Consider the following 7,296-nt stretch of genomic DNA (forward strand, 5'->3'; position numbering starts at 1 on the left):
CAGGAGCCTTAAATACTCACGTGCTCACATGCTCACTTGTCCTACGGCTCATGCTCTGCAGCAAGAGAAGCCACCACAACGAGGAGCGTGTGCATTACAGCTAGAGAAAGCCCTCCCGGCAACAAAGACCCAACACAGTCAAAATAAATAAATCAATAATTCAAGAAATAGAAATGCAATGGACCTTTAATAAAATCAAATAATATGAAACATGAAGAATATTAATACAGATTGAATGAACTTTTTATGATCCACTTAAAGTTATTTAGATAATTTGTATTATTTATTCAAACTTTAACCAAGGATCAGTTTTGAAGCCACCTCAAATATCATAGTTGGGCTTTTTATAGATGAGATGGTTGGTTCTATTCAATCTAAAACTGGACAACCAGTTAGTTTGAGATGTATATTCAAAAATGTAAGTGTTTTGGTCATTTAATGAAAAATTGTGGCAAATTTATTAGAAAAATGTCATTAAATGTCATTATCTGACCACTGAAGCAATGATTTCTCATTTGATTTCAGTTGTCAGAGAGATAAAGCTAAAGCAAAATCAGTGTAACATCACTCACTTAGGATAGAAAGTAATTAATAAGATCTGGGGAAATGTTTTGTCCTAACACTCTGAAGAACTAACCAATTAACAGAGCATCTCACTCCAGTCTCCAAACATCATTCATTCATTATTCAGTATATATTTATTGAAGAACTAGTGCAACGTGCCAGGCATGCTGTTGGAGCCGAAGGTATATCCTGCATAAAAAAGTAAAATAATATATATGTGCATGCTGTCTCTTCAGTCACACCTGACCTTGTGCGACCCTATGGACCACAGCCCCTCCCTCCCTCAGTCCATGGGTTCCTCTGTCCATGGGATTCTCCAGGCAAGAATATTGGAGTGGGTTGCCATGCCCTTCTCCAAAGTAATATCACATTGCCCCCCAAAGGGCAAAAAGTAGAGAAATTCTTCTTCCAGATAAATGCTATTGAAGTTCTAGAATGTTGAGTTAATCAGGCAGCTGTTTTTACTTAACTTATCATCCATGTTTCTTTGTCACTCCAGATGTAATTGTCAAGTACAGTTTGCGTTTCTCCACTTTTTGTCATATGCTTTCTTTTGGCCTTTCCTTGCATATGCCTGTCTCTCTCCTGCTTGTGGTTTTCTATTTCTATCTCCCTTTTCAAAAAAAAAAAAAAAAAGAAAGAGAGAAAAAAAAAAAACAAACACACGACTTTGCCTTCTGTGCACTAAACTGAATAAGGAAATGATATCCATCAACTTTATCTCTTGGCACCATTCTTTCCTGGTAATATATAGCATGCTACTAATTTTCAGGTGAATAAAATGCCCTTGTCACCTGACTGTGGATATATGGATATAATCTTTCCTTTTGTATGTGTTTTTCACTGCTTTATGGAACTTTCAAACTATAGTACTAGAAAAAGAAAAGAAAATTTAGTCTATCCTTTGTCTTCTTGTCTCCTAAAGGACAGGAGATTAGAGCATTTGTCCATTGCTCCAGATTGAGGTTATTCTCAATGCCATTAACTCCTCTTTCAGGCTGTATATTTGCAAGGCCCAGGAGGACCAGAATTAAAGAATTTGTTGGGGAAGAAAGTGAACCAAATCACTGCTTGAGGTAAGATGCCATATATACACAATGTGTGTCTGAACTCACATGATGAGTCCTTCACAGAAGCATCAGAAACCAGTTGGATCAAGGGGAGGTCAAGAACAGATGCTGTGCAAGTTTTTTATGCAGCAGTCAGTTCTAGAATTTTCCTGATAATATTTATCCAGCCAAGAGCTGATTTTGTCAAGCCTGCCTCTTTGCTCACTCACAGCAAACTGAAGTGGCGGTGGTATCACGAGCTTGGACACACTAATGAGTTTGAGGTTAGTGATCATCTTGATAACAGTTTTCAAGTTCTGAAACACTAGAAATCCCACGAGATCAAAGCAGTACTGGAGGCACCAGACTTAGAAATTTACAGATATTTTCTCTCTACACTCTGAAGTATTCTTACTCATATCTGTATGTCAATGGTCAGATTCTATAACATCCCCAACTGTGCAGCAAGTGTCAAAAAAAAGAGTGTAGTGTAATTTAGAATCCTGGGTGTCTGAAACCACCACCAGTTTTGATCCACACTTTATTTATTACTTTTAAGTACAAATTCTGGGGACTAAATGCTGGAGTGTCTTTAGGAGCTAGAAAGGCCATCTGTGAGTTGAGGACACGGCCAAACAAGCTCAGCTGCAGGCGGCAGGAGCGAGTCAGCTCTGACCTAGTACTGCCGTGTGGCACTGGAAGGCAGCAACAGTAGCTCAGTGGCCTTTTCATTTATATTATAAATATAAATCAGAATGTTTATGGAAAATTTAAGATGTTTTAAAATCTTCTAAAACTTTTCCTAATTTTTAAGGTGTCAGCATAAAATTATAACATATTTTAAAGGTGCAAAACAAAACATATGCAAAGGTCAGGTTCTTAACTGCTGAGATGAATATGTTCATTTCTCCTTTTTCAAGCGAGATGTAACTGAACTCCTTATTTTGACTTTTTTGCTTTTCTTTAAAGGAGAGAAGAGAAATATCGAAATTTTAACCTAATCCTTATATCAATGCATGTGCCTTCAATTAAAATCACTGAAATTTGAAAAACTTCTGGTCTGTGTCAGTGAAGTGAAGTCGCTCAGTCGTGTCTGACTCTTTGCCTACCAGGGTCCTCTCTCCATGGGATTCTCCAAGCAAGAGTACTGGAGTGGGTTGCCATTTCCTTCTCCAGGGGATCTTCCCAACCCAGGGATCGAACCCGGATCTCCTGCATTCCAGGCAGACGCTTTAACCTCTGAGCCACCAGGGAAGCCCAGGACAACCAAAATATGTCAACTCTAATTTACTCCTCTGTAATGTCCTTGACACCCTTCAAAGACCCAATTTCTATAATTCTGTGAGTCATTAAGCCAAAAGAAAAAAGCTCTCTTTAAATGCATATGTCAAGACTAAGCCAACATTAACAAAGAAGTTTGCAAAATTACTTCATTTAATCTCAAGAAAATTCAGTTGATATATTTATATATATATAATTATATCATATTATTGAGTTTAGATATATATTCCTCCCCCCGCGGGTGAATATATAAAGCTTTCATATGCCCAGTGTTTCCTTGGAACCTATGATATAGACAAATGCTATTTAAAATTGATGAGTATTTGACTATATTCTAACAACACAATGCTTTCACTTTTTTTTTTTTTTTCCCTTGCTAGCACCTTTTTTGCTGGGCCTAAATTAATTCAGCCAGAGTTTGCACTTGCTTTTTTTTTCTACTTTATTTTTTTAATTGAAGAATATTTGCTTTACAGAATCTTGTGGTTTTCTGTCACTCATCAACAAGAATCAGCCATAGGTACACCCATGTCCCCTCTCCCAAACTGCCTTCCATCTTCCTCCCCATCCCACGCTTCTAGACTCTCACAGAGCCCATGTTTGAGTTCCCTGAGTCACATAACAAATTCTCATTGGCTATCTATTTTACATATGGTATTATAAATTTTCATGTTACTCTCTCCGTACATCTCACCCTCTCCCTTATCCCTTCCTACTGTGTCCTTAGGTCTGTATTCTATGTCTGTTTCCCCATTGCTGTCCTCAAAAAAGAAAATCATGGGTACCATCTTTCTAGATTCCATATATATGTGTCAGTATATGATATTTATCTTCCCTGATAGCTCATCTGGTAAAGAATTCACCTGCATTGCAGAAGCCGGTTTGATTCCTGGGTTGGGAAGATCCACTGGAGAAGGGATAGGCTACCCATTGCAGTATTCTTGGGCTTCCCTTGTGGCTCAACTGATAAAGAATTCACCTGCAATGTGGGAGACCCGGATTTGATCCTTGGGTAGAGAAGATCCCCTGGAGAAGGGAAAGGCTACCCGTTCCAGTATTCTGGCCTGGAAAATTCCAGGGACTGTATAGTCCATGGGGTTGCAAAGAATCAGACACAACTGAGTGACTTTCACTTTCATACAATATTTATATTTCACTTTCTGACTTCATCTGTATAATAGGCTCTAGTTTCATCCACCTCATTAAAACTGACTCAAATGTGTTCCTTTCTATTGATGAGTAGTATTCCATTGTATATATGTACCACAGCTTTGTTATCCATTCATTTGTAGATTAAAAAAAACTTCTTTTCATTTAAAAACTTTTAGATTTCCTAAATTCATTTAACATTTATATATTTATTTATCTATTTTTTTAATGTCATAGCACTAAACGTATTCTGGATTTTTTGTCTGATAATATTCAAAACAGTAAATATATAATGCACATTATCCATTAGATAATTATACCCACCAAATGATTTTTTTTTTTTTTGGTAAAACAATGTTGAAAGAATGTAAACCAGGAAAATGTAAAGTAAAAATGACAACTACAACAGACTCTCAGCATTGGTGACACCAATACATAGGTTATAATGCACTTAACCTACTATCTCAGGTTTGACTTTGAATCAAATTATCTAGAAATGCGTCCAGTATCATAAATATAATTAGAAAATCTATTGAATATAAACCACACAATATATTTTTCAGTAGACTTTGCTCTGCATAGTAACTCAATTACACATGGAATTCAAAAAAATCAGTGTAGCTCTTTCTAAATCCCAAAATGCCTGTACAACATGATACATCTCTTCATGTGCAATTTACTCCTATCTTACTAAATCATGGATTCATATAACAAAACACAATTTAATGCTTTCTTTCCATCTTTGCTTTTATTAAAATACACAGCTTCCTATGTAAATTCTTAGTATCAATTTCCCTTTTTATTTTTTTGGATGAGCCTGAGTATGATTTTATATCAGCAACCCACTACAGTATTCTTGTATGAAGAATCACATGGACAGAGGAGCCTGGCATGGTGCTGTCCATAGAGTTAGCACAGAATCACAGATGAGTTGAAGCAACTTAGCACAGCACAGCACAAATGTTTCCAATATGATTTTTACTACCCAGGTTCAATCCCTTGGTTGGGAAGAACCCCTGGAACAGGAAATGGCAACCCACTCCAGTATTCTTGCCTGGAGAATACAATGGACAGAGGAGCCTGGCAGGCTATAGTCCATGGGGTCACCAGAGAGTTAGACACAAAGTGAGGAAAGTGAAGTTGCTCAGTTGTGTCTGACTCTTTGCAACCCATTGGGCTCCCCATTGGGCTCAGTGGTTAAGAATCTGCTTGCCAAGGAAAGAGACTTGAGGAGACTCGAGTTTGATTCCTGGGCCAGGAAGGTTCCCTGGAGGAGGAAATGGCAACTCACTCCGGTATTCTTGCCTGGAGAATCCCATGGACAGAGGAGCCCGGAGGACTGTGGTCCATGGGGTCACAAAAGAGTTGGAAATGACTGAGTGATGGAGTACATACAATCATCATATTATCTCTTTAGACCTTATTCATCTTATAACTGAAAGTTTCTCCTTTTTACTGACCTCTCCTGTTTCTTCCACACTCCAGAACCCTGGAAACTGCTTTTCTACATTTCTGTTTCTGTAAGTTTGACTCTTTTTTTTTTTTTTAACCTTTCACATGTAAGTGATATCATGAAGTATTTGTCTTTGTCTATCTGGCTTCTTTCACTTAGAATAACACCTTCCAGTTTCATGCATGTAGTTACAAATGCCAGCATTTCCTTCCTTTTTAGGCTTTTATAATATTCCATTATATATGATAAATAATTTTCTTCATTCATCTGTCAGGTATGGAGACAACCTAAAAGTGTCTGTTGAAAGATGCATGCAGAGCATTTAAAAAAATTTGAGTCCTAACTGCAGGCCTGATTGCTCCCAAACTTGGACTCACCTAGAGAGCTTCAAAAAACACTAATGATTTGGGTTTATCCACTGAGATTGTGGCTTAATTGATTTGTGGAATGTCCTAAGATTTGGAATGCTTCATAAGGTTCCCAGAGGATTGTAACTGTGCATACAAATTTGGAAACCAAGGCAAATAGTTCAGCCTCATTTTTAGCAGATATTTCCTGAGTACTGGCAATCTTGCTAATTGCCTGCATTTCAGTGCATGTGTGCTCAATCGCTCAGTAGTGTCTGACTCCTTGTGGCCCCATGGACTGTAGTCTGCCAGCTCCTACATCCATGTAATTTTCCAGGTAAATATACTGGAGTAAGTTGCCCTTTCCTATATCTCAGAGAAGATGCTAACTGCATAAAGATGTTTCAAAGTGTCCAGTCCCCTAAAGGATCATGGCTGAAAGGGCTTCAGAGAAGTAAGTACAAAAAATTTTGCAAAAGAAAAGTGAGAGGGGAATGCCATTCTGAGACACTAGTCCCAGTGAACTCCTGTCTGTTTCATTGAATTTGGAGCTATTAAGATTTCTCTCCTTCTAGATGAAGCCTTAGGCTTATCCACATTATTGTGAGAACAAAACACTAATTCCAATGGACCAATTGAGCACAGTGTTTTGAGAAAATGTAGATAATAGTTCTATAAAGAAATACAGTATTTATAAGAACATTTCATTTAATGGTTTTTAATTTAGATGGCTGTGTACAAGGAGGATAATAATTACATTGGTGCTTAATGTACTGGGAACCACATAACTGCAATTCTATATAAGAAACAAAGTGTTGAAAGAAACAGCTTCGTATGCAGTGTAAGGTAAATGAATATTTTATTGTGCACCCTGGGTGCCTGATAAAAATGGAATTTTTTGGTTATCTTTAGTTCAACACCAAGGATAATGTAATAGGTACTTGTGGGTATCATGTCACAATTGTCTCTTTTTTTTTCTACACAGCTTGAAACTCAGTAAGTAAGGACACAGCTGCTAACAAAGGAAGAGTATGATATTTATTCATCATCCATTGCTATTTTGTTTCCTCTCGAACCAGATAAATTATGAGGGGTACTTTAACAACTTTTATTTCAACTAATAATAAGGATGGTACAGTTCAGCACAAAAAATGTGTTATATCCAAGGGAACACAGTTTGTCACAATAGCTACTATTAGACCCAAACTCTAAACTTTAGGAAGCATATGTACATTTATTTACACATTTTACATTTGGGAAAATGCATCTTGAAAAGAATAGTGTAGCTCTGTATTTGATACTGATTTTCTTGCCAAGACATACTTCTGTACCTTTTACAGAGGCCTACTTCTGAGAGCTATCATTCATTTGTAAATATAAACTTTTGTGTGTCTAGTTTACACTATGGAGGGAATTTACACAATTATACACCACACATAAATTGCTAATATTC

The 7,296-nt window shown here is 37.1% G+C and overlaps 1 non-coding gene across 1 annotated transcript; it reads right to left on the reverse strand.

The window, feature by feature from the left end:
- Positions 1–2,795: 2,795 nt before the first annotated feature.
- On the reverse strand, positions 2,796–2,867 carry TRNAS-GGA. Its single transcript has one exon. It is a non-coding gene; the product is annotated as a tRNA-Ser (tRNA).
- Between the last annotated feature and the right edge of the window lie 4,429 nt (positions 2,868–7,296).

The sequence above is a fragment of the Oryx dammah genome, unplaced genomic scaffold, assembly GCF_014754425.2.
Source record: "Oryx dammah isolate SB20612 unplaced genomic scaffold, SCBI_Odam_1.1 HiC_scaffold_24, whole genome shotgun sequence".
In the NCBI taxonomy this organism is placed as follows: domain Eukaryota; kingdom Metazoa; phylum Chordata; class Mammalia; order Artiodactyla; family Bovidae; genus Oryx; species Oryx dammah.